General features: G+C 43.3%; 1 protein-coding gene and 1 non-coding gene across 4 annotated transcripts in view; one reads left to right on the plus strand and one right to left on the minus strand.

Annotated features, from left to right (window-relative positions):
- The window catches only part of IGF1R (insulin like growth factor 1 receptor), a 282,688-nt gene that overhangs the window by 74,301 nt on the left and 181,360 nt on the right, over positions 1 to 27,027 (plus strand). The gene's annotated exons all lie outside the window — the stretch shown is intronic.
- On the minus strand, positions 23,849 to 23,921 carry TRNAP-AGG (transfer RNA proline (anticodon AGG)). The gene has a single exon. It is a non-coding gene; the product is annotated as a tRNA-Pro (tRNA).

A 27,027-nucleotide genomic window follows, 5' to 3' on the forward strand; every position in this document is an offset into this window, starting at 1 on the left:
GACAGAGAGAAAGAACAGCAGACACCATTCTGGGATCATCCCAGGGCTTTGGAGGGGTAAGGTGAGTGGGAAGGAGAGAGTCCCCAGGGGCCATTTTTCAGGATAAATCTTTGTCTTTTGAACACCTTATGTAAGAAGGGATGGCTGATGCAGAAGGATGTCTGTATATTGTCCAGCACCTAGCACGTTCCATGGAGGGAAGCTCAGTGCACCTCTGTAGCAGCAGGACCAGGACCAGCTCACTGACCGGGGGACTGGGTCCAGTGGTGGCTCTGAGTCTCCAGGGGAGGAGGCTGTTCTGAAGGATCCAGATACTTCCTGTTAGGTTTCAAACAAAGAGAGAGATAGAGGAACCACACAGAAAGTTTTGCTTGTGCCCCGTGTGGTCCAGAGGAGGCCACAGTATCTCAGGTAGGGACAATGCTCTCCCAAGGCCACTTGCCCTTTGGAGGAGCCAGGCCTCCCCTGCCGTTGCCTTTCGCCCAGCACCACCACTTGAGAGAAGAATCCTCCAAAATCCTTAAGCTCATTCTCAGGTCAGGCAGTTTGCAGCATAACTACCTGGTAAAGACGAAAAGTGATGGAAACTCCTCCCCTGCGCCCTACCTGGTAAAACTGGAATGAGATCTGGATGGAACACAGGACTGCTTGTGAGCTACTTCTGGTTCCAAAGTCGCCGTGATGGGGACCTCCGATGATCCCTGGAGACGTATGTTTGGGAGGCAAAACCTAGGGATTTACCTAGTTTACCTCTGGTCGCCTCTTCCTTTCTTTTTCTCACAATCTTATGTCGGGATGATTTAGTACACTTGATCTACCAGCAGGCGGGACCATAACGGGGCTGATATTACATACCCTGAAAAGTCCTTTACAATCACACCACAGTGGTGATAGAGTAATGTTCCGAGCGGCGGGTAACATTAGCCTCCCTCACGGGACCCTCTGACGGTGGCCGTGCGTGTCGCAGTTCTTAGATGGAAGTGTGTGCATCCAATTCATATAAACTACACCACTGTTTCCATCTGAGGTTTCAGCTGCACTGTAATTTCTTTGGATTTTGTATTTTCCATAATGGTATCGCTTAATGTGAAGATCACTCAGGCTTCAAGACCGGGCGTAACGACAGGTGTTCCCCTTGAGCTATTTCTCCAGTCCTATTAACTTCCTGTCACAGGACGTGACTTTTTTTTTTTTAATTCAACCTATTTTTTTAATTTTTAAAATACTTGGCTATAAATGCATCCTTTTTTTTTTTTTTTTTTTTTTTAGTTTCGAAGTAGGTCAGCCTCAGTCAAGTCCCGATATTTCTCATCATGCTTTTTTGTCTTGAAGTGGAAACACGTGGAGAGAAAGTCACATGTTTCTGTACTGCCCAGAATGGCTTGCGGAGTTTGCACTCGTGGAGGCTTTGCAAAGGTGGCATTAACTTTGCAGTAAACTAACTGACCCGAGACTTGTGTCCCTTCAGGCTTAGTCAAGCGCTAACAGAGCAACTTAAAACTTAAGCGGAGGTGTGAGCTTGATAAACCAGTGTGTGTTTTGGAGTAATTGGTGACCACCATTCTGAACATTAACTGCTGTTTGTACTTCAGTGATGCCAGGAGGCTGATTGTGTGACCTTTGAATACCTCCCTGACTTTGGACGAGAACTAAATTAATATGATGCCTTTGTATTTTAAAGGACTTTTGGGGAGCCACGAATCACTTTCTCTTAAGTGTGATTTTTGCATTATTTACTTTTTATGATTGTGTTCTGAATTTGACATTTCCCATCTATGCCAAGACACATTTGTAGGTTAAACTTAAAAATTCTGTACAACCTAAATCTGAAAACCAGTCTTTAGGAAGGACTCTGTAACTCCACAGCCCATTTCCTATATTAAAAAAAAAATGTTGGTAGCAATATCCTTTCTTCTCGTCTCTGCGTCCTTCTGATGTGCGAGACTCTGGAGTGTCCTGATGGCGGTGCGGGTTGGGCTGTAGCTCTGTTCACTGTAGTTTCCAAAGTCGGGGAGCATGGAGGTGCTGTGTGCTGAGGTGCTCTCACGCCAGGGGCTCCTGCAGCGGCCACTCCCCATTCTTTTTCTGGGAAGGCTTTTTGACCTAATGGGAAATGTGTTGTATGGAAATGGAAATGGAAATGTAGGTTTTATTTCCAAGATGGGGGAGAATCCCATTTCAGCTGGGGGAGGACAACGGGGCATTTTCATCTTAACGTTAAAGTCTGGGAGTGGAGCAGGCTTCGGGAGAGCCACCGGGGGCCCCTCCCCGATTCTCCTGCCTGCGTATTGGCTCCTTGCCACTTCTGCCACTGCAGAAGAGCTGTTAGCAGCTTCAACCCTGTATCCACCCAGCTTTGGCTTTGGTGCCGAGAGGCACAGACTCATTTCCTTATGTCTCCATTGGCCGTGCTGGCCCTGGTCCCTGCCCTCCACCAGGATGTTCCAGGGAGACGAAGCTTTGATGGGCTAGCCCAGCCCACATGGTCCCCCAGCCTCCGGGAGGAAGACGGACCAAGTGATCCCCCCGAGGGAAAGGTGGATGTTCTGATCAGAAGACAGAAGGTGGAAAAACACCACCCACCCACTGGAGATGGGCAGTGCGAGGTTTAGAGAAATACATCTCAGTGTGTGAACAGGTTGGAGGTACTTCAAAGGGCAAGCAGGACTTTGAAAGGTTTCTTTCCCCTAGTGAGTTTAGAGAGGGAGATACTCTTTCCGCAGGAGACACTTATTGTGGGGCACAGGCAGCCTCTGCTTGTCTCTCCCAGGTCTCCTCCCCGCTCCACCCCGAGCTCTCTGCCGTGCAAGAGAGCCTTGTGCCATTGCTCCGTTGTCACAATGGCACTGAACAGGCACATCAAATTAAAAACTTTTGGGCTCACTCACCAGAATAGTTTCCTGTACAGTACTCCCCCGAGGGAGGATTGCAAGTAGTTATTCATCCATTTCATTGATCTATTGTTTTTATTAAAAAGGAAAAAAAAAAAACACCCTGGCCAACAGAGAAAGTGCACCCACCTGTCTAGAGAGTGGAGATACTGGGCGATGATGTTTTGATTACATTAATCTGTATCCTGTTAGTTCCCTTTTGCTTCTGTCGTTGCCACTGGTGAAGTTACTAATGTGAACTAATTACATTTGCTCTGAAAAGCCAGAATTTTTAATGCGTCTCAGCAAGAAAGGTTAATATTATCAATTTAACAGCATGAATGAAACATTGTGTGTATTGAACTCGAACTGTCCTAAAAGCTTGGGTAATAAAAACCCAGTGGCTTCTTTTATAACTCACTGGATATAAAACAGCTATTGGTGAGAGATGGTTCATGCTTTCTTCTTCTCTTAAGTCTAACGGAGTGGTCGATGCTGTCTGTTTGTGGGGCGATCTGGCAAGTGACATCGTAGACCGTGTGACAAGATGCTCCTTCTTTAAAAGCTTTTTGAGGGGGCTACATAAGTCTTCCTGATCAGTGGGGGTATTTTAAAAGAGAAAAAGAAGTCACCCCACTCCCTAATACTAACAGCCTTCCTGTTTTAAAAGCATCTATGAATTACCAAGATCTAGAGCACAATATACTTGATTTTTTAAATTGAAGCATTGTTGATTTACAATGTTGTGTTAGTTTCTGGTGTACAGCATAGTGATTCAGTTATACATACATATAGATATAGATACATTCTTTTTTATATATATTTTTTCAGAGCACAGTATACTTTAAATGTCAGTCATTTCCCTGGAACCAGCCAGCCCCTAAAGTTAGCATATTGGAGAGTGAAGTGTTTGGGGGAGGGGCACCTGCAATAATCCGTTATGTGGACCTATTTCCTGCTTCCCTGTGACTGACTCAGTGGTAAACAGTGAGAATGGGCACAGCTCTGTGCCATCTGCTGTCCTGGGAACCACCGAGTGCCTCTCTCTCTAGGGCAGTGTGTGGAAGTTTTTAGCTGGTGACACTTGGGTGACCAGCTGGTGCCTCAGTGTCTTTCAGTGTTGAGATTAGGAACCCGGAGAGGACTTGTTCTGCCCAGAACGTGACAGTCTTTCTCGGCTGAGAGGAGTGGTGGAGTAAGTTGAGAGGATCTGGAGGTCTGGTAGGATCTGAGGATGAGACCTGTCAGATAAATAAGTAAATTCCACATTGTCATTGTCCTTGGGTAAGTTTTTCCATGAGTAGATTTTCCCCAGAAAGTCATTTTTAAAAGAACTTTAAAAAATGAGCTCCTTCCTTCCTCTCCCCGCCTCACCAGTATCCTAGGATGAAGAAAAGCAGGTTTTAGAAACACTTTTTGTCATCGTGTATTTTTAAGCAGTCCGAGCCTGTCAAGACCTGTGTCGATCACTGATGCTGTGGGCCACTGTGGAGCAGTGGGTGGAGCTAGAAGAGGGACAGTCTCTGATGTGGATGGGGAGGGGTGGGGTTCTGTGATCTCCTCTGGCCTTCTCACTGGCTCCCAAGGTCTCCCAAGTCAGCCCTTCAGGATTTGTGCATTGGTGCTGCACGTCTGTTGCAGGAGCAGAAGTGATTCCTGGCCCCGATCTGAGCTCCTTCAGCCACATTCAGGAAGGCTGTCACTCTGACTGGGTGGGCCCTCAGATGGGCCGTTTCCCCCAGCTGCACTTGTCACTGCAGGTTTTTCTGGGGTGCTTGGTCCTACTCTTGTGTCTAGATTGAAATCCTATGACCTTTCAACCGGTTCATATCTAAATTTGGTCAGGGAGCCTCAGGGAAAAGAATGATGGAGGCAGCAGATACCCTCCACCTGAGTAGAACATGGTTTAGTCTTCAGTTTGGCCCCATTGTGAAGCCAGGGGAGAAGCGGGCAGATGAAGACTTTCTTCTAAATGAGTCAGATTTTAAATGACGGGTGGGGTGGGATATCCTGTTCAGGCTCAGACTCTTCCAAGTTGCGGGGGCCCGAGGCCCTCGTCTCAGGTGCTGTCTGTGCTGATGTTGTGCTGGACGAGGCTGAGTGCCCACCTTGGCTGCTGGAGACCATGCCTGGCAGGTGACTCAGGGTGATAAATGTCAGAGAGGCCATTTATGAATGTGTGTGATCATTTCTTCACGTTCCAGTTATAGTATCTGAGCTAGGGAATCGCCCCACAGAACTTGAGTCCTGACTTGTGTATTATTAGGCAGTTGTGTCTTTTTGAGGCCAAGTCACAACCTACCCCTACTCCCCACACCCCATTCAGGATTTAGGTAGATCCATCTCAGTTTCATTTTTAGGTGAATGTCTCTGTTAAGGTTATAAAAGACCAAAATGACTGGAAATTTAAATCTGTATTTGAATTCCTAATGGTGCCCAACATTCTCTTGAATCCTACTTGACAGTTTGCCCAGCAGACTCACGGACCCTCCCGACAGCCGTTTAGGTGGGCGTAGTTAACCCCAGTTTACGTCCTGGACGACTGAACGTCGAGTTGGGTGTCTGCCCCAGATTCTCAGCTTCCTAGGGGATTGAACGTGACCCCTCACACCCTTCTGACTCCAGAATGTACGCTCTTACATCCTGCAACACGAACAAATCAAGACAAAACAAGAACCAGGTCTAGATGACCTTTTGTCCTGCTGAAAAATTCAAAGTTTCCATTGCTTGAAAAAAATGAGTTAATAACTTTTGCAAAAGACAGGCTTGCTGTTCGAATGCTGTTACTTTACCATCCAGGGGCTCTATTCTTGGTGCGTTTTAGACAGAAGTGACCTTGATAAATGTTTGACTCAGGAACTATGCAGAACATGCAGGAAATGGTGGCGGCTTGGCCCCTCTTGGTTTTGTGAAATTAAGGCTCACGTGCTGTGTTATCTCGGTGACCTGGTGAAGGTCTAGTTCGGGAGAGCCTGCTGCTCTCATGTTTGTCGCCAGCGCTCTCGGCAGATCTCACCCGTGCATGTCCTTTTTCCATCGTTTTCCTCAAAGTGGCACTTTGGGACTTTTTCAGAGTCGAAGTCTAACTGTGGATATTCATCATAAACCCAGGTATAAATTGATGAGACATTATGTCTTTTGATACCAAATGGCATTTTGCTTGGTGCTACAGCAACCTCTCTCTTAAAAATTGGTCTCTTGAACCTACACTCCCTACATGAGATTATTATGAAAATAGAAAACAGTCTGGAAAAGGGTGCCTTGGCAAAAAGAAAATACTAACCTCGTAACTGGAAATAATCTGAAGGGGGGGACAGGGGTCTCATGGCTGTTTAGCATCTGTCCTGTCCCCTCTGTTAGGTACGTTTACGACAAATGAGTTTGTTAACAGTTATTTCTATGAAGAACTCAAGCCTAAAGGATAAACTTGAGAGCATGCTGAGAGAGTGTCACGTTCTGCTTGAAGTATTTTGGCCTCCTTGTTTACTTCAGAAAGTTAAGAGCGTTACGGCTCAATGTTCTGTTAAGTTTGGGGTTGGTTATTTGGACGTTTTAAAATGTCTTAGTGTTCCTGTGTTTGTTGTGTCTGCAATTTTTTTTTCATTTTATTTTTTATCAAAGTGTAGTTGATTTACAGTGTTAGTTTCAGGTATACAGCAGAGTGATTCAGTTGTGCATATATGTGCATATATATTTTGTTTTCAGATTCTTTTCCATTATAGACTATTACAAGGAATTGAACATAGTTCCCTGTGCTGTACCATAGGTCCTGTTGTTTATCTGTTTTATATACAGTGATGTGTGTGATATAGTTTTGCCCTAATTTACGTACTTTGTGCAGGTGGTTAATTCACTGGGCTTTATGAACTCCTTCCCAGTTTTTCCCTTAGAGAGCGTCACGGCAGTGGTTAGGAAGGTGATCCATGAGACCAAGAGTAAGTGAAGGCTAAAAAGGCATTTAACAGGTCAAGAATCCAAACCTTTTAAGAAGAAAAACCAATAAACAAGAAACCCAAACAAAGCCAAAACACGGTCTTGAAGCACAACCCATCAAAACCCGAGTTTCAGCATTTGCAGTCGCCTTGTGGCCAAATCACACTAAGAGCTGGAGAGGCTGTCAGGGTTGGTTATGTGTGACATAAGAAATCAATGTGTCTGAGAGAAGGAGGAGTTCTCTTTTTGAGGTGAAAAGTCCAACAGAGGGAAATGTTTTATTCTGAGATGTTTCATTTACAGTAAAAGCCGTCTCTGTAGGGCAGAGCTTTGGTGGGTAGTGTTTGGAAGCCAGGGTAGAGGAGGGTATTACAACATCTGTGCTGTGTAGCTTGCATTCGGGCTGCACATGTGAAAACATTCTAGAACTCACACAGTTTAAACAAAGTGGTTGATTTAGGAACTACTTCTTTCCCTTCCTTGGCATCCCCCAGTGCCTCTTCCGCCTCACTCCCTGTTAGCAATCTGAATTGGCCCTTTAAAGAGATTGAGTGAAATTTAATTATCCAGGGAAAACCTCCACTTTGGACTCCACAGGAAGAGTCTTTCTGGTTGGCACATCTCAGCATATCCACAGTCCAGAAAAGTCCTTCCTGGGTAGAAATAATCCAAGACTGGTATTGTTGCTTTAATTTTTGTTTTATGCTCTGCAGTGTCCAGTCCAGCTTCACATTTCTAGACTCTGTATTTGAGAATCACCCTCTTGGGTAACTGATTAGCAAAGACTGTTGTGTTGGCCTGTCCGCTTTGCCCTCCACTAAGCTGCCTCCACTGTAGACCTTTTGATGTGGCTTCAAGTGGTTTTCCTGAGCATTTAGGGGTAACCAAGAATATGTACACTCTGAAGAAACTGTTGGCTTTTTGTTTCTGTCAGTTCCTAAAACTCCCAGATGCCACCTGGAGAAGTGATGTTCTTCCAGGTTCATGGAGAAGCCTTCCTTCCTGGGAGAGGTTGGTCCAGCCTTGCCGTCTGATTTGCTCATCCCCTGAATTCTTCAGCCGCGAGAGGCTGTATCTTGGCTTTTATCAGGTACCCAGAGGCTCATGTCAGAAAATAGCAGACTCTTAGCGAACACATCCCCTCCCGGAGAATAAATTGCTAGGTCCTTTCTAGGCCACCGAAGGGTTCCTTGGGTGTCACATCTCCCCCTTGTTGGGAAGCAGATGGACTCGTGTACCTGCCGGCCGACAAGGGTCCATCCAGCCATCCATCCATCCATCACTGCAACCTTGTACCATTTCCTCCCTTTCTGTAGAGTCATTCCTCTTAGACTAGAGGGGCTCTCAGAGTGATTGGATTTTCCTGGAAGATCATCATCAAGAAATAAAACCAAGTCTTGGTCTAAAGCTTTCAGTAAGCAGGTTGAAAGGCCTGGCTCTGTCATTCTTCCTACATGTGGATTTTTACGTGGTTAGTGATACAGTTGCATACATTGATTTATCTAAATCCCTGTTACTTGTTCGTGTTTGTGTATGTACATATATACACACTTGAGTTCACCAGAGACTTGTGGCCTGTTTGGACGGTTTGAGCTGCCCGGTTGACAGTAGCCTGTGGGTGGTCAGGTGAGCCGGATCGAAGATGAGCCAGTGTGAGTGGGGAACTTAGCCCATGAGAGCCAGCCTGTCCCAGGTAACCTAAGGCTGTAAGCACTTTCTTCCAGAGCTGGGTCCACAAAAAACGGTTTCACCCTACCCTCGTCTGGCTGGGGAGCATTGTCTTCAAAGATGAGATCGTCTTCCTGAGGAGTGTGTCCAGCTCACCCATGAGTGTAGCCTGTGAAATACCAGTTTAAAGTTAGCCCAGACCTGGAGCATGGACAACATAGAGCCGAGTCTAAAACAGATCAGTTTGTGGATAAATGAGGAATTTAGCAGCGTTTGAAAAGAAACCCACCAAGACGCATGCTGCTCTGGGTCATTGTTAAAGCAGGCAGGAGTGGTGGATGCCATGGTCTGGCTGAGATGTGAAATGCATGCAGGGGACCAGTGGGGCCAGCTCACGGGCCATCTGTGGGCTCTGACACCACGGAGGTGTTTGTAGAAATTTCTGAAGGGATTGAGATAATTTTGTAGCATTAAGTTGGCTAACATGGCTTGATCTGAGCCAGTCCCAGCCAGACCTTCTGTGTGATTAGCATAAGATTTTCTGAAGTTTAGATTTTCAATGTACTGATCATTTGGGATTGTTTCTTAATAATAATATTTTTACTTGTTACAAAAAATTAAGCTCACCTGTATAATAATTGCCCTCATAATGAATCCCTTCAGGAAACATGTGTGAAGTTAATTATGATTTCAAGGTAAACAGGTTATTTTTAGATTTTGTTGTTGTTGTTGCCCCTGCTTCCAGTAACTAGCACTTCTGTTCCTGCCTTTTGAAAATAAAGTACAAATTAGATGGATGTAAACATAAGGGAGGTAAGATGGAAATACATGTCTGTGTTTATAATTTGCTGTTGATAAGATTTGGAAACATAAACACAATAAACTGTGTTTCCATGACACAGATGTATCATTGAGTTCTTACAGTGCACCTTTGAGGTACCTGGGATTTTCATGTCGTTTGGAGGAGGGCAGGCCAGTGACTCATTCACCTCTTCTTTCCTTGGTTTATTCGTTGTCTAAATACATATGAAATGCTCGCTGGGCACCACGAGTCATTTGCATACATTGGTGCCTGCATTAATCAGAACAGCCATAAACCAATACACTCGTTCCCCCTTATCCGTGGGGGATACGATGCCCAGGGGATGCCTGAAACTGTGGATAATGCAGAGCCCTGTGTGTACTGTGTTTTCTCCTATACATATGGTAATGTTTAATTTATAAGTTAGGCACAGCAAGAGATTAACAATGATAACTAATGATAAAATAGAACAATTATAACAATATACTATAATAAACATTATGCAAATGTGGTCTTTCTCTCTCAAAATATCTTATTGTACAAGTTTAATGCCTTTTCCATCGTAACTAAGCACTTACCACGCACTGTGGCCGTAACTCCTCCAGTTTGAAGTGCAACAGCAAAGCCAGCACAGATTTCTTTCTGCTTCCTCACAGTTTGCTGGATAGAAGATTTGTTCTACCATAGATCTTAGCAACCTCAGCGTATTTTTTTTTTTTTTTACTTTTTAAATTAAGTCTAGAACTTTTACCTTTTTACTTAAAGGAAGCACTTTACGGCTTCTCTTTGGCACATCTCAATTGCCAGCACCACTACCATGGTGCTTTGGGGCCATTGTTAAGTAAAATAAGGGTCCCTTGAACACAAGCAGTGTGATACCATCGATGTGATAACCAGCGGGGCCACCAGGTGACTTACAGGTTGGGGTACGCTGGACACAGAGATGATTCACATCCCAGCTGGACAGAGCGGGACAGCATGCGATTTCACCGGGCTACACAGAACAGCACGCAATTTAATACTTAGGAGTTGTTAATTTCTGGAAGTTTCCGTGTAATATTTTCAGACTGTGGTTGATGGAGGGTAACTAAAACCACGGAAAGCGAAAGTGCAGCTAAGGGGGCTCCTGTGATGACTGTCACACAGAGTCCAGATGAGGTGCTGCGACACCAGAAGGAAAAGGAAACTGTGTCCACGGCCTAGGGTGGGACTGGAGGGAGGTGAGGGACGGGGGCCAGGCCACGGCAGGGCTCAGAGGCCCCACTGAGGGTTTTGTGTTTTTCATATGAGCCATGGGGAATCAGTGTAGAAAATCAGGCAGATGTGGGGTGTGCGTGTGTGTATGAGAGAGAATATTATTGAGACTATTGTGTAAAAGTCACCCTGGCCACCGTGTGCAGAAGAGATCAGAGCACAGGCCTCTTGGGAAGCTACTGGAGTAGACAGGGCCCAGCTGGAAGCTAACTTGGGCCAGTGGTGGAATTGAGAGGGAGTTGGCTGTAGTGAGAGCAGGGGTGAAGTTGCCCAGAGTGTTGAGGAGTGGGTGGGTGAGCAGGACTCAAGGACAGCCTGGATGACAGCTGTGGCAATGCGCCTTCCTGAACCAGGCGATGCTGGAGGAAGGTCAGGTGATGAGAATGGTGAATGTGAGTTTGACTTTGGAGTTAGTGAGACTGAGGCACCTGGGAAGCAAACAGGCATTTGGAATGTGGGCCAGTGCTCAGAGGGAGGTCTGGGCTGGCGGCTTATTTGGGAAGTTGTCTGGGTGGAGGTGGTATCTGAAAGCAGAAACCCAGCCCGGCACCCGGGGAGGGAATCTGGGGGAGGAGGCTGTGCCGGGGAAGAAGCCTGGAGGCACATTAGTGTTCAAAGGCTGAGGAGCCTTAACGAACCTGTAAAGGAGACCAGGTGGTCCATGCCCAGGGAGGACAGCAAGGGAGTGAGGTGTCCAGGACCCAGGGGAGAGGATCTAGGTGGAAGTGGTTGGTCACAAGTGCCCAAAGCCGCCAACCGGGAAGAGAAGTGAAGTGATCCACCGGGTCTTGCAACAGGATGCCTTAGAGGTTGTCACCTGGGAGCTGTTGTCGTGGCGTGGTGGGAGGGGAAGTGGACGGTGGGGAGGTGAGGACATGGAGAAGGGGGGCAGTGCCTGGGGGCACGGAGCCGTTGAGGGCAGACTTTGTTTTCTTTCACAGAGCCCGAGACCACAGGAGAGGCTCTGCTGAGAGGGAAGGTGGGTCAGTGAGAGGAGCGGAAAGCCCTGGCAAGGGTCCAGAGGCTGAGGATGGCTCCAAAGCACAGGTGCAGGCATTTGCTTCAGAGACGAGAAAGGGCAGATGATCCCTTAAAGATGGCAACCCTGCTGACTGTTCCCTTTTATGCCTTGTTAATGGCATTTACGGTGGGTGGATTCTGTGTGTCTTCTCATTCCATCCTTACAAAACCCTGCGAGTAGAAGCTGCCACTGCTTGTGGAGGAGGACTCTGAGTCCTGAAGAGGTTAGAGAACCGTGCCCACAGTCCGCCCCCGCTGCCACCCTCAAGTCTGGGCGAGGAACTGGGGTGACCTTGGGCTCTGACCCTGGCCTGGGTGTCATGGTAACTGTTGTGACACTTTTACCCTGTAAAACTTAACATGAACTTAATGCTTTAGGGGATGGTTGCATTTATTTTAATGATTACTTCTTTTCCTAGAAATATTAACTAGTGTAGGGAGGGGGATGCCAAGCACTCTTGGAGTAAAACAGCAAAATCTGTTGATTTACACGACTGAGATTTCTACTAAATTACTGGAGTTGATTTATACTTCATTATAATACTCTTGGTATTACGAAATGATGGCCATGCATTTGTTATAAAATGGTACCAGTTGCTCTTCCTTGGTGTGTACGCATCAGGCCACTGGCTGCACTAAGAACTTGACTACGTGATCCCCATTGGCCCCCCAGCACCCCTAGGTGGTGTGTGTGCCACCCGACACCTGTGACAGGTGAGAAAGCTGGGAGGTGCAGAGACCTAGAGATGATGGCCCATCAGGAGCTCCTAAGTGGCAGAGCTGTCTCTCCCCCAGATCCAACTCTCTTCCCTCTCTCCTCCCTTAAAATGAGAGAAGACTAGAAACTGGCCTGGGTGGGGGCCCTGGGTAGGGGCAAGAGCGCTCTGCTTCTCTTTGTTTCTGTTATGGTGTCCTGAGGATAAAGGAGAAAGAAACAGTCTTTGAAGAATTACAGATGCGTGTGAAAGATGTCAGGCTGAAACTCCTGGAAGTTGTTCAAGTTCCTCTTTGGAGGAACTTCTGTTTTCTCTTCCTTTCCTATTTTTAGGATTAAAGCCACTCCAAAATCTACAAGTTTGTCCAACAATATCTATTCTCAAGACTTTGGAGAAACAAGAACTCATACATTGCTATGGAGAATACAAAATGGCACGGCCCTCCTGGAAGACACTTGGGCGGTGTATCTATGACTGTTGCATGAATTCATGTAACCTTTGACCCAGAAGTCCCACTTCTGGGAATTCATCTTATGGACACACCCATCCACACACAGATTGCAGCATTGTCTGTGACTATAGTAGACTGGGAACAACCCACGTGTCCTTCAGTAAGGGACTAGTCAGTAAACTTAAGACATGCACGAAATAGAGTACTCTGTAGCTGAACACTCTGTGCTCTGTGTGACATCGATCTCCAGGGTATTCACCGAAAAAGGCAAGGTTTACCTCTTATTTGTAAAATTAAGGAGTGGAAAATAAGACTCTGTCTTTGCATCTGCTTGTGTTTTTGTAGACTCACACCAGAAGGAAAACCAAGAAAAGGATTAATGTGACACCTGGGGGCAGGTGGCGAACGAACGAGGTGGCAACAGGGTGGGAGTGACACACCTCAATGTACATTTTTGTATCATTTTAAATTCTAAGTCTTGTGCTTATATTATGTATTAAAATGCCAGACCTGCTGTGCTTTCTCCTGCTCAGGTAGCAGGGGGCTCTGGAACTCCCTCTGGGATGATCTCGGATGGCATTCCCTCTTGCAGAAAGACCAAGAAATGGAGGCAGATCTGTGCCCCTTGGATAGATTTCCTTACTCTGTAACTTATCACGTCTCTTAGGTGGTTGCTCCAGGACGCTTCTCAGAACTCCCCCTGGCATGTGTGTTTCTCGTACAATCCACGTCTTCTCACATGGCCCACACCAGTACTGGGGAAATTTGTGCATTTTCTTAGTGTGTATGTAGCATTTCCAGACAACATGTTTGTCTTTTTCTTTTGGTTTCCTTATCCTTGTCATGATTCAGTTCACAAGGCCTGCTGATCATATACACTCCCATGTTTTAAAAGAACTTATTTTTTTTTAAATAAAGATTTTATTAAAATTTTTTTCATTCCTTTTTAATTGAAGTAGGGTCAGTTTAGGATATTGTGTCAGTTTCTGGTGTATAGCATAATGTCCCAGTCATACATATACAGACTTTTTTTTTTCAGATTCTTTTTCATTGTAGGTTACTATAAGATATTGCATTTAGTTCCCTGTGCTGTACAGTAGAAACTTGTTTGCCTATTTTTTATATAGTATTACAAAATTAGTATTTGCAAATTTTGAACTCTCAATTTATCCCTTCCCACCACCTTTACCCGCCTCCACCCCCAACCATAAGTTTGTTCACTATGTCTGTAAGTCTGTTTTGTGTTTTATAAGTTTGTTTGTGTCTTTTTTTTAGATGAAAAGACCTTATTTTTTTGGTTTGTTTTTAAATTTTTTTGGTGGGGGGTAATTAGGTTTATGTATTTATTTAATGGAGGTATTGGGGACTGAATCCAGGTTGCACTCAACCCCTGAATTATATACCCTCCCCCTAAAAGAACTTACTTTTTGATTATTTTGTTTTGCTTTTAATTTGAGGGTTGAGGCCCCCAAGGTGCATGTAGTAAGGAATTCAAAGGGCCACATGGATGTGTCTCTTATTTCTTTGGCCCCCTTTGGTCACTTGAATGGTGTTGATTTTTTTCACTAATAAGGGTTGGTGAAGAAACCCTTTGAATGCTGGTTTGGAGCGATGTTACTGTTTATCTCCTGAGTTGATCTTGAGCTCTCCTGATGGATGGACATGTACTTCACCAGGTTCTTGGATCACTATGATTAACTTTTCAAGCCATCAGCTATTTAACTGTCTAATGCCAAGTGTTCAGGAGATAATATAAATTCGGTATAAAGTCAAGCTGGCGACTCCAGCAATTTACCCTTTAAATTATAGCTCTATTGGTTCCTATTTATTGCCACCCTTTTCCTACTCAGCTTTAATCAGAGAAAGTCATTTTGGGTGCTAGGTCAAGTATGGGTTGGTTTGCATCTTAGATTCCCTCTGGCGACTACTTAAAAGAAGAGGTGTGTGAGTATGAGAACCATGTTGTGTGGTCCTGAAGTGGGGTTGGTAGTGATTAGAAGAGGGTTTTGAGATTAAAAAAAAAAAATGCTATCCCAAACTGCAGCCCTTGGACAATGAATTGGCCGGTGGATTGTCACTTTGTGGTTGGAACTTTTGGGGAAGTCCATGAAGTCCTTCTGTATCTCTCCAGAGCAAGGGGAAAACAGAAATACAGTCAAATTTGGGTCAGCCATGTGGCAGCACATGGTGGTGGGTATTAAGTGTTTGTTGGAAAAATGGCTCCTTGTTGACTCTTAAGAATATCACCTGTAATTCTTAGTAGAATGGTTCACTTGTGGGGTGTGTTTGTGTGTGTGTGTGTGTGTGTGTGTTGTGGGGTGTTGTAAGGAAGGGATTAGTTAGGCCAGAGATTTTTGAAATATATTTGTAGGAGGTAAACGTTTGCCTGTTGAGTAATTCTAAAACTAAAAATTTTGATTGGATTGGATTTGCTTATTACTACCAGGGAATGATTCTTGTACGACCAAAAATATGCTTTCACATTTATACTTCTGCATATGTAATTTGTCCTTTCTTTATCCATTAGGTTCATTCCTCAGCAATTATATGTAAAACAAACGTGTGTGTAAATCATCCTATTCTTTTGACTTTCATTGTAAAATCTGAAAACTGTAGGATCTCAAACAAATCCCATTGATGACGCCTAGTACTCACTTGTAGGGCTCGCTTGCCTTTTCCAGTATTCATAGTGTTTTAAAAGTTTTTTGCTGTGTAAATAGAGTTATTCCACTGGCAATTAATCTATGTTTATGGTAGCTTTGCTGCAAACATGTAGTTAATTGCTTTTTTTCTTGGGCCACCCTTGCTTTACTCCTGGGACTTAATTTTCAGCAGCGATAGTGGTTACTCCAGGAGTTATTAGAACCAAGAGCCAGAGGCAGCTGCTGTTTAAGTTCCATATAGGCTGGGCTGTGTGGGGTGTCTGAGGGGCTCTGTGCTGCAGGGTCAGGGTGGGGAGAAGACCCTTTGATGCATCACTTTTCTTTCAGTGAGACCCCAAGTGTGCATTAATTAAGTGCTTCCTGTTGGCCATTATTCAACCAGTATTTGTTGTTCCTGGAAGATACTGTTGACTGTTTTTTGCCCTGTTGGTTTAAACAACTGAGTTTAGGTGGGATTAGGGTTGAAGCAGTATACTTCAATAGGTTATTTACCACCTCTCTGAAACCCTTCTCCACCTGTAAGGATGGGACTGATAGCACCTACCCAGCTGGCTCAGATACTGCAGGTCAACACCTGTTGGAGTGATACTTAGGCAAGTAACGTACACTGTGAGCTAATCACCTGGAAGTTGACTTCCAAGAGGCTTTCGTTTCACTCTGAGGTTGCTTTAAACTGGCAGGACGTATTGACGCTTAGTTAGCGACGCTCTCCGCTTTGTGACATCCTTGTTACTCATGCTTTATAAACTTATACTAATACTTACCAGGAAGGACAGAATAAATCCTTTGATTGCATCAATGCCTTCTAATTTACTTCTTTTTAAAACCTGGGTTTCTGTGCTTGCCTCTGTATTACCAAGGGGGGATGCTGTCTTTTCAAGTGCAGAGGTAAGAATTTAAACCGTATCTTAAACGTTTGTATTTCTGTTTGTTGTTGGTGACATGAAGTCATTTGGGTCACTCTGACATTTAATCAAGTTAAACGGTGTGGCTCTTAGAAAATCTGTGCAGCAGGTAATCTGAGAGCCAGATAACTAGTAACACAACTGATAAATGCCATCAGGATTAATTTATTAATTTCTTAAGCACCTCTTGTCCAGTTTGCCTTTCATGTTCATTTTTCTAAGTTTCCATTAGCAACTGTGGCCTCGCTCATTATTTAATAATGAATGATTACAAATTGTTTGTGTGTTTTTGTAATTAGAGTGTGATAGCAATCATCTACCGGATGAGCTGACACTGTAATGACATAAAGTCAGTAACAATTATGCCTAACAGGAAAATTAATTATGTAATCCTATTGTACCATATTTCACCTAGGAGATTAGATTTGGTTGTTACCAGGCTGGGCTAGGCAGGTGACAGCGTAGGGCAACACTTCTCATTTTTCTGGGTAGACTAGTTCATCACCATGTTCACTGTATCACCTGGGAAGTTCACTGGATTTCAACTTTTTAAATAAATATTTCCAGGCTTTTGGTTTTCTGCTTTAAAAAGAGAGCGAGAGAAGGCCTTGGATGGTTTGTTTTTCCTGTTTCTTAGCACATCAAGGTGTCGGCTGGATTTTTATCCAAAAGATGGGAGATCCTTTCTTCTGCTCTTTCCTCACCTGTGAGGGACACATGAGTGTGAGAGTGAAATGTTTGCAGACAGCAATCCCATTTTGACTCCAGTGGAAGTTCTTACTTTGCTCTTTTGTCCTTCCTTAACCTCCAACCGAAGGCACCTGTTCCTCTAGCACGTGGAGCAGCTGCAAGTCCAAGGTGCAGGCAGGGACTGGACAGGCCGAGGGGGCCTCAGGTGACACAGAAGCACCTGGCCATGCCTCCCTTGGGGTCCTGGGCCGTCCTGGCCTGCAGCCCTCACTGCTCTCCTGAGCCCTGAGGCTTTGTGGGTCACAAGCACGGGGACTGGTCTCCCAGGGCAGGTGGGCTTTGCCTGTGAGGAACCTTGAAATTATCTAGTCCGGCTTCTCATTTTCCAGATATAAAAACCAGAGTAGAGCTGGGACCACGACCCGAGTCTTCTGACCCTGGTATGGTATTCTTTCTTGCATACCTTGTTCTTGTTTTGTTCCGTTTTTTAAAATTGCTTTAAACTACTCAGTACCTAGGGATAAAAGTTTGTCTCTAAGCTTAAGAATTTGGAAAAACTCTGGAGAAGTCCAAGCCTCCAATAAGTTCATCACTGAGAGCAACTGAGTACATTTTCTTCTAGATTTTAAAACATGCTTTAGCACAGTCGAACCTCTTCTAGGAATATGTTTACTTCCCAGCATTTAAAAATTTTTAAGCACCATGAAGTCTTTCTAAGCTTTATTTTTGATGGCGATGTAACGTCATGTGGGGTGAAGGGTCCTGATGTACTTAATCATTCCCCAGTGTTGGGCATTTTCATTGGTTCCAGTTTCCCGTGATTCTAAGTAAGGCTGCAATGAACACTGCCTCCTTCATCTTTGCCCTTTACTACAGATGAACTCCACAGGGTCCATCCCCTGAAACAGGATTTCCAAGGAAAGGTATACATTGAAGGCTCGTGTCCTGTTGCTTCCCAGACAACCTCTGCCAGTTTATACTCTGACTCGTGTGCCGAAATTCTATGTGTGAGATGGGCTAGTTCGCTTTGTGCGAAACACCCCACAAATAAGGAAACCGTGAGAAGACAGGATAGCATAGTTGTTTGGGGATATGCTGTGGTTTGGGTGGGTTCCTCCTCCTCCTGTTTCCCTTCGCCAGCCTGAGTCACTCTTACTCTAGATAATCAGTGTGCACCATGGAAGCTCTTTACCGTTTGTATTATACGTTGATTTTACCAGCCCGCGTCAGTGTTCGTTTACATGGGAGTTAGAGCATCAGGCTGTGTCCTTCTGGGGGTCTTCCCTGACCACTTGTGTACAGTCTTAGTTCTTTGGGGATGGAGCTGGGGGGCCCCCAAGCCCATTTTGACAATTCCCCACACACCTGGCCTCATCATGGCTCCTCCAGGTCTCCCTCCCCCATGTATGTCAATGACAAGTAAGAGCTTTCAGCTAAACATCCATTTGTCGCCTTTTGACATTTGTGACTTTTCTGAACCCCAAACCAGGTCATTTTGTAGAAAATCGGAACAAAATAACTGAAACTTCAGGGCCTGTGGCAGTCTTAGCTGATGGGTCCTGCTGTCCGTGGAATTGTTTCGCTTCAAATCCGTTCTTAAGGAATGGAGTGTTTATTAATGAAACTGCATTTAAATTTTATCCCTTAAATATATTTACATGTGAATGATATTGCTCAAATGGGCAATAATATATATATTATTAAATTTGCTTCAAGTTATCATAAATGATACATAATTAGATTTCAGGTAAAATGTATTATTTCGATCAACACCAAACATTCAAAAAGGGAACCCGAACATCATAATTAATAAAACAGTTACTCAGAGGAGTTGAGGAATATGTTTGGTAGTGGAGAATCAGATGAGCTTGGGAATCAATTCCTAAAGGAATGCCCAGTTTCTTTTGTCTAAGTGTATTTATAAAGTTAGTAGGATTTTACATAAAAGAAGCCTTTGAATCATTCCCTTTCGTTTTTAATTTATCATCTGGGAGGGGAGTGTGAGGAATTCCCTGTTAGTGAAACCATGGTGAATTATGTTTCCTACAGATGGTTTTACTTCCTTTTGGTGATACTGCTTGGATCATGAAACAAGTATCTTGGAAAACGTGAGACATGAAGATGTGAGTTGGGCGATCTCTCTTGCTCTTTCTGTAGTCGAGAAAGGACACTTTCAGTTTAAGCTAGGATGTTTCTCCTCTTCCCTCTGGGCTGTGACTTGGTTATGAGGAGGGCTGTGTCTTTCTCCTCCGGGAACAGCATCTCCTCCGGGGACAGCATCTGCTTCTCAGCATTGCAGGGCTCTCCCCACCCTCTCGGCCAGCTCGTCTCTCAGGGAAAGCCCAGTTTCTCTCCTCTGGAAAATGAATTAATTTTAACACCCAATTTAACTCGCTTTCCTGTTGTCACTTTTTCCTTCTACATATTTTGTTCTTAATTAGTATTACCTTACAGGACTGGGAGGTGACCACATCTCAACACTGCCCTTTTCCTTTTTCTCTTCTGCTTTTTTTTTTTTTGAGTCATAGTTTACTATGTTGTGTCAATTTCTGGTGTACAGCACAGTTCTTCAGTCATACATGAATATACGTATATTCATTTTCATATTCTTTTTCACTGTGAGCTACTACAAAATATTGAATATATTTCCCTGGGCTATACAGTAAAAACTTGTTTATCTGTTTTATATATACCTGTCAGTATCTGCAAATCTCAAACTCCCAGTTTATCCCTTCCCACCCCCATTCTCCCCTGGCAACCACAAGTCTGTATTCTATGTCTGTGGGTCTGTTTTTGTTTTATATGTAAGTTCATTTGTCTTCTTTTTTTTAGACTCCACATATGAGTGATATGATATTTTTCTTTCTCTTTCTGGCTGACTTAACTTAGAATGACATTCTCCAGGGACATCCATATTGCTGTAAATGGCACTATGATGTCATTTTTTATGGCCGAGTAGTATTCTATTGTATAAATTGACCACATCTTCTTTATCTAGTCATCTCTCGATGGACATTTAGGTTGCTTCAATGTCTTGGCTACTGTAAATAGTGCTGCTGTGAACATTGGGGCGCAGGTGTCTTTTTGAATTAGGGTTCCTTCTGGATGTATGCCCAGGAGTGGGATTGCTGGGTCATATGGTAAGTCTGTTTTTTCTCTTTTGCTTTTAATGATCCCACATTAGTCCAGGCAGCTTGGAAGCAGGAACTGTGGCTTTTCCTGATGTTTTCTTCCTGCCTTTCCATCTGGGATTTGAAAGTGGAGGGATCTCCCAGTGCATCCTTTGTCCTTCTCCTGTTTGTCCAGGAGAGTCTGAAGTGCTCTTCTTCAGGAAGTCCCTGTCTGCTGCCAGCAGTCTGCCTGTGAATATTTGAGACAACTTGCCGCTGTTTAAATACCAGTGGAGAAGTTCAAGGCTGATGCTGTGGTCATGATCGACTTCAGCATAACTGAGGACTGCAGACCTTTTCAGGTCATCTTTGACTCACTCTCAGTGGCAGCAGTGATAATGTTGAAAAGAAATCCACACAAAACCTTGGCACAAAGTTGAAATTAGCAAAAGCGGAGGATTTAGGCACTGCCGGGCAGCCCTGGGAAACCCCCAGAGGGAAGTTGAGTTCCTTCTTTTTGTCTTTGTTTTTGAGAGGAATGAGCTAATAAAAGGACACCAGGAGCGACTAGCTTTGCAGGTGAGATTAGGCAGTTAATCTCCTTAACAAGCCAAAGAGAAATGGGAGAAGCTATCCCCATTTTACAGGTGAGGAAACAGAGGCTCTGGGAGGCTAAGGAACTTGCTGTTATGTGAGGTCAGGATTCAGACTTAGAGGTTGATCTAAGGCCAGCCATTTCCTGCCTTCCCAAGAAATAGCAGTGCACAGAGAATCTCTGTTCTAAACTGTGTGCCTGGAAGGTGATTCGTGCCATCAAAACAGACTTTTTGGAGGGGGGGTCCGTTTAAAATTTTCTTTGAGAGAACAAAGACAATTAAAAAGTGATACACATGAAAAATAAAAGATATATAAGCTTAATCTCCAATGTGTTCTTTTTCTAGGAACATAAAAATATGCATGTTTATATAGTATGGTTTGGGGTTTTCATAAAAATGGGATCATCTGTTAATATAAAGAGTATTCTCTAAATAGTACTCTGTAGCATTTTTATTGATTTTTGTTAAAATATGGATGTCACTTTAGGTCAATTGCATATATTGAAATGAGTGAAAATTATGGCAGTTTACAGTATGCGTGTACTATAATTTAATCAGCCCATCTTGTGTTGATGAACAACTTGTTGCTTTTTGTTTGTTTTTCTTTTTGTGTTTTGTTTGGCTATGAAAGTGGGATTATAGTCAATTCCCTTATATATATATGTATATATCCTTGTTTGTTTGCTGGTACTTTTGTTTCTGTGGGAAAGAGCATTGCTACCTTGTTCTTGATTTTAATAAAAATATTTCAGTGTTTTTAGCATTGACTATGCCTTTGTTAAGTTTTGGTAAACATAACTGATCGTATTGAAGTAGCATGTATCCATTCATGTTTTAATTTTTAAAGAAAGAAGTGGATGAATTTTATTAAGTGCCTTTTTGGCGTGACATAATTGTAAGCTTTTGCCTTTATTTTGTGGTGTAATAAATTACATTGATGGGATTTCCCAATACCGAATCATCTTTGCATTCCTGGAATAAACCCTGGTTTGTTATGGTGTGGTATTCCTCTCATATGTTGCTAAATTCAATTTGCTAATACTTTATTTAATTTTTATGATGCAGTCTTGAGATGGGTGTGGAATTTCTTCTTTAGTTGCATCCTATCCGGTATTGCTAATACTTTATTTAATTTTTATGGTGCAGTCTTGAGATGGGTGTGGAATTTCTTCTTTAGTTGCATCCTATCCGGTATTGCTATTAAGATTACATTTTTTAAATGACTGAAGAAGAATTTCATCCTTTTCTAAAGTCTGAAGGTATCTGCATAATACAGGAAATAATCTAGTTTTTATTTTTTATTATTTTTATTTTTTTTACCTTTTATTTTTGTGGGGGGAGGGAAGTAATTAGGTTTGTTTGTTTGTTTTGGAGGAGGTACTGGGGATTGAACCCAGGACCTTGTGCATGCCAGGCATGCACTCTACCACTTGAGCTATACCCTCCCCCCTAGTTTTTAAATATTGAGGAGAAATCAGCTGGGAAGCCGCCTGGGCTTGCTCCCCCCAACTCTACCCTGAAATCTTTTAAAGCAGATTCTTAAAATTTTTCAGAATATGTTATAGCTGTTCTATTCATCATTTTACCCTTTCTCTGGATTTTGATATTTTCTACTGCTAGGTAATTGGTTTGCGTAAATTTAAGTTTATCGCTCAGAGTTATACAAAATATTGTTAAAATACTTCTTGATATCTGTGGTAATAACCCCTTCCTTATCACTAATGTGTATCTTTTCTTTGGCTCTTTTTCCCCTTACTCAAGCTTGTTAGAGGTTTATACGTTTTATTCTCTCCAAAGAACTAGGTGAATTCATTTTATATTCATCTTTTTAATTTCAGTATGTAATCTTTATTAATTCATTTTACTATTATTATATTTTATATTATAAATTATATATTATTATATATAAACATATTGTAATATATAACATATATTATCATTATAGTCTTCATTAATTTTGCTTTTACTATTCCTTTTGACTTAAGTTTATTAAGTTGAATGCCTGTGTCATTTACTTTTTAGTCTTATTAAAATAATAGCAGTTAAGGCTGGAAATTTTCTTTCAGAACAGCTGTAGCTATATACCTTTGGCTTTGGAGAATTAATCTCTTTTTTGTTATTTTCTAGATAGTTTATGGTTAAAATACTTGCCCCTTCATTCCGAGAATGTTTAGGGGCATGTCACTAAATTTTCTTTTGGGTATCTTTTGATATTTTATCATTATCTATGCACGCAGCTCCGAAATCTCTATCTTAGGGGATTTGTTAAACCTTACTTGTGTCCAAGTACATGATCAATTTTTAATTCTTCCATGGATGTAAAAAAGCTATATCCTTGGTAAAATGCAAGGTTTTCATTTTCTATATTTAGTAAATCAGACTTACTTATTGCATTATATTCAGAGCCTCCAAATCTGTTTTTACCATCAAGAGGTATGTTACGGTGTCTTTTATAATTTGTAAACTTCCATATTTCTATGAGCTTTTGCTTAATGTGTCCCCCTGCCATTGTGTTTGATGCATAAAGATATATAATGCTTATTTTTGCCTTAGATTACATACTTACCATTTTGTAATATCCCAGTTTGTCCAGTTTAATACTAACGGCCTTGAATTCTTTTTTGTTTGATTTTTATATTGCCACCCTTGCTTTCCTTTTATTTGTATTTGCTCGATACACCTCTGTTCAGTTCTTTAGTTTTAAAGTCTCTCTCACTTGGTTTCGGGCAGGTTCCATGTTTTGTTGTCGTCGTTGTAGTTTTAAATAGAGCTGGACTTTCAAAGCCCAGTGGGACAGTTTTGTCCCTTCAGGCCGTCCTGCCTTGTCTTTCTTGTGATAACTGATGAGTTTTGCTTTATTACTTTCATCTGGTTCAGTGGTTGCCACTTATTTTACTTTGTTTCTCTAAACTCTCGTGTTGGTTTAACAATTCCTTTGTTAATTTGAAAGTCGGATTATTTTCAGTCCTACCAGTGCCTAGCAGTTGAAAGTGGAGCTCTTGTCTCCAGACGTACCAGCATTAAATCGCTCGTTTTACATCGCTTGTTTGTCCACCAAGGTTTGTATTAGCTGAACTCCTGTCATCCCCATAACTCTGTGTCTCCTGTGTCTGTCCTCCAGATCTCTTACCCTTTGACTCATGAATTCCATGTTCTTCTTTTTTTCGTAACGGAGGCACTGGGAATTGAACCCAGGACCTCGTGCATCCTAAGCACACACTCTACCACTGAGCTGTACCCTCCCCCCTGAATTCCATGTTCTTATTCTTTGTTCTTTAATGCCTACATTTCTTCTTAATCCTCTAGAACATTAATTTGATACTGTAGTGCCATAGATATTTCTTCTTCTTTTTATTCTTTTTAAATTTTGTTGTATTGTGATAAGAACATTTAACATGAGATTTTACTGCCTTAAATTTTTAAGTGTGCAACACGGTATCATTGCTTCTAGGTATGATATTGTACTGTAGGTCTTGAGAATTTAGTCATCTTGTCTGAGACTTTATGCTTTCCTGGTAAGCGTTTCTAATTATTTTTTTAATTTAGAAAGTTTTAAGGCTACAATTGCATCTTCATGTGTGCCCTCATACATTTTTCGTTAAAGTTTTCCTCTGTCTCATTAGTTATACTCCAGTGGGTGCCACTTGCCGGTCAGCTTGGTCACCTCCCTCAGGCTCCTTGTCCCTTGGCCTGCTTATAGCTAACCTCAGCAGCCATGCAGGTCACAGGTTCTGACACTCAGCCAGTGGCAAACTTGCAAGTGGTAGGTGACGGAAGTAAGGGGACAGAGAGCTTTCTGCTGGATTGCTCTGTCCCCTGTCCCTCCTGGCCACAAGGCTTGGGAGCAGTGCCACCTTCCACAGAAGCCCCCTTCCCTTGGTTTTCAGCTGGGTCCAAAGCCTTCTTCTCTCTGTGTGGACCCTCTGCTATGCTGACAGTGGAGACTCATGCCTGCTCCCACTTCTGGAGATGTCGGGGCCCCCGTTAGAAGCCCCTGGACCCTAGGCGTTGCCTGCAAGCTTGATAGATTGTTGTCCTTGTTACTTCAGAGAGGGAACCAGCAGAGAGGCAGAATTGAGCCCGTTTGCTTAGGCCACTGCCTGCCACAGAGAGCATATGTCAGCATAGAAATGCACTTGCTCTATGTATGGTGAGGTGCAATAGAGAAAAGCTGTGCGTACCTGCGTTTGGAAGCAGCTCTTCAGAGTGATGATACATCGATGGGCAGGATTGCCTTTAACTGTATGAGCCCGCTTCTCTTAGGGAGAGGGCTGTATTTCATGCCTTCTCACATCACTCAGTACAGAGAATAATACATTCTGCCAATGGAGTAATCAACACTGTCAATTATATGACTGCAGGTGTACACACACACATACACACACACACACACACACACGAAGAGAAAGGTGGGAATGCCTCTCTTCACAGCTGGAAAACTTGAGGCAAAATACCTAACCAGCTTGGCCCAAATTGGAGAGTGTTAGTGTCTGCATCTTAGGGTAGGTGTTTGTGGCTTCTGTTCACGGGCTATTTATATAAAGTGACACTGGGGTGTCCCAGAAAGGACTGCTGCATTAGGTTAAGACCACGTGTGCTTCATTTTAATGAGTCTAGTCTTTCGGAATTAGTATCCTTTTCTGTTTTTCAGTATCTTAGGTTGTAAGCGTCCAGGTACCTCCATGGTTCGGTCCAACATGGGAAAGGCCTTCCCTTGCATATCACAGGAGAACAGCTCCTGGTGTGGTCCATTTGGTGAGCATATGGATTATAAAAGTGAGGTGCTATAGAAATAGCTTCATGTCCTTGCAAAATTGCCAACGCAATTAAGAACCGGGAAATTGTTGCTATGTGTGTGTGTCAGAAGAATTCTTAACTACTTCCAGGCTAAATTTTTTAAAAAGGCTTTTTTTATTTTCAAATTTTGTAGGCATCTGGGGCAGTATGTCAGATAAAGTTGAATATTTTCAAGGCATTTTTAGATCCTTGGGTACATATTCTGATTGAAAAGTTAAAGTTCCTGTAACCTGCTAGTAAAAGCGATGTCTGCATCGGCCAGCTGAGGTTTGGCCACTGCGTGACTTGCAAGGTGACTTAACGTGACTGGCTTCTCATTCCTCAAAGGGTTCAGCTGCCTGTCCCAAAGCACTTTGCAACTTACCTAATTTGGCCAGTGTTTGCAGACAGGGCCAGTGCCATCACTGCCACTTCTACTTGGTTACTGCAAGAGAGCACCATCATTTTTCTCTTTTTTTAATGAAGCGTTAAGGTCCGTTTACTTAGTGATAAATAATTACTGCAGTGATGGCATTCTGCCTAAGTCATCTCGAAAACTGAATGCAAAATCTTTTTAATAGCCCCATAATGGTCTCTTGAAGTGTTACAGATTTTTATAATGATAGCTGGAATACAAATGCTGTTATTTACCATGAGGCTTGAACACTCTGACCATCTCGTGGGTCCTTGTGCATGTCCCGCTGAGCTGAGCACATGTGACCACGGACGTGTACGTGCTGGCTTCTGTGACAGGTGACTGCCGGGGTCTCCCTGGGTCAGGAGAAGGAGGCTAGCTGGCCGCCACCTGGTGATGACAGGAGTGTGTCTAATCCAGCTCCTCGTTGCCATGGAGGGGGCTTTAGGATATCTTTTTTTTTTTTTTTTTTTTGAAAAAATAGAGCTTCTGTTTGGGGAACTCTGAGGCACTGCCTGGTGTGGAGAGTGTTATGTAAGAAGTTTTACTTCTTCTGTTTTCTGATCACCCATCATTTGATGTAGACCAAACAAGGAGCTCTTTGGCAGTGAGACGGGGAAGGGAGCTGTTGCTCAGCTCTCTTCTTGCTGGGATCATTCGCTTCTTGGTGTCTAGTGCATTTCAACATTTTAAAGTGACGTAGACTCCAGTCTCTTCATGCCAAATGTAAACTAGAGATGCGTTTAGCACAGAGCTGTGTGGATGGTCACCCTCCTGGTAGAGGCTGGACGTAGGTGCCATGTGGCCAGCAGACAAGTGACCCACCCTATGGTGGGGATCCTGCAGCTGTGTGTTGAAGGTGACCCTGGCTCTGAGTTCTGGAGTGTTCTGTGGGAATGCCTGCAAGGGCTCAGTCGATGCTTGGGTGTTTGTACATCTGTTATTGGCTGTCATTGGCTTTGATGGCTTGGTGACATGCCATTGTCACCCCTAGTGGTCAGTGCGGTCTGTCACTGCACAGCTTTCCAGCCCTTTCTGGGTCTGAAGTGAGCTTCAGGGACAGAGACAGAGAGGAAGGAAGAACACAGCCCCGAGCCAAACTGGGCAAAGAGAAAGGAGCTACACAGTTATGGGAGGAGGGTGGGAGCAGGGGGAGAG

The sequence above is a fragment of the Vicugna pacos genome, chromosome 27 (genome assembly GCF_048564905.1).
Source record: "Vicugna pacos chromosome 27, VicPac4, whole genome shotgun sequence".
NCBI lineage: Eukaryota > Metazoa > Chordata > Mammalia > Artiodactyla > Camelidae > Vicugna > Vicugna pacos.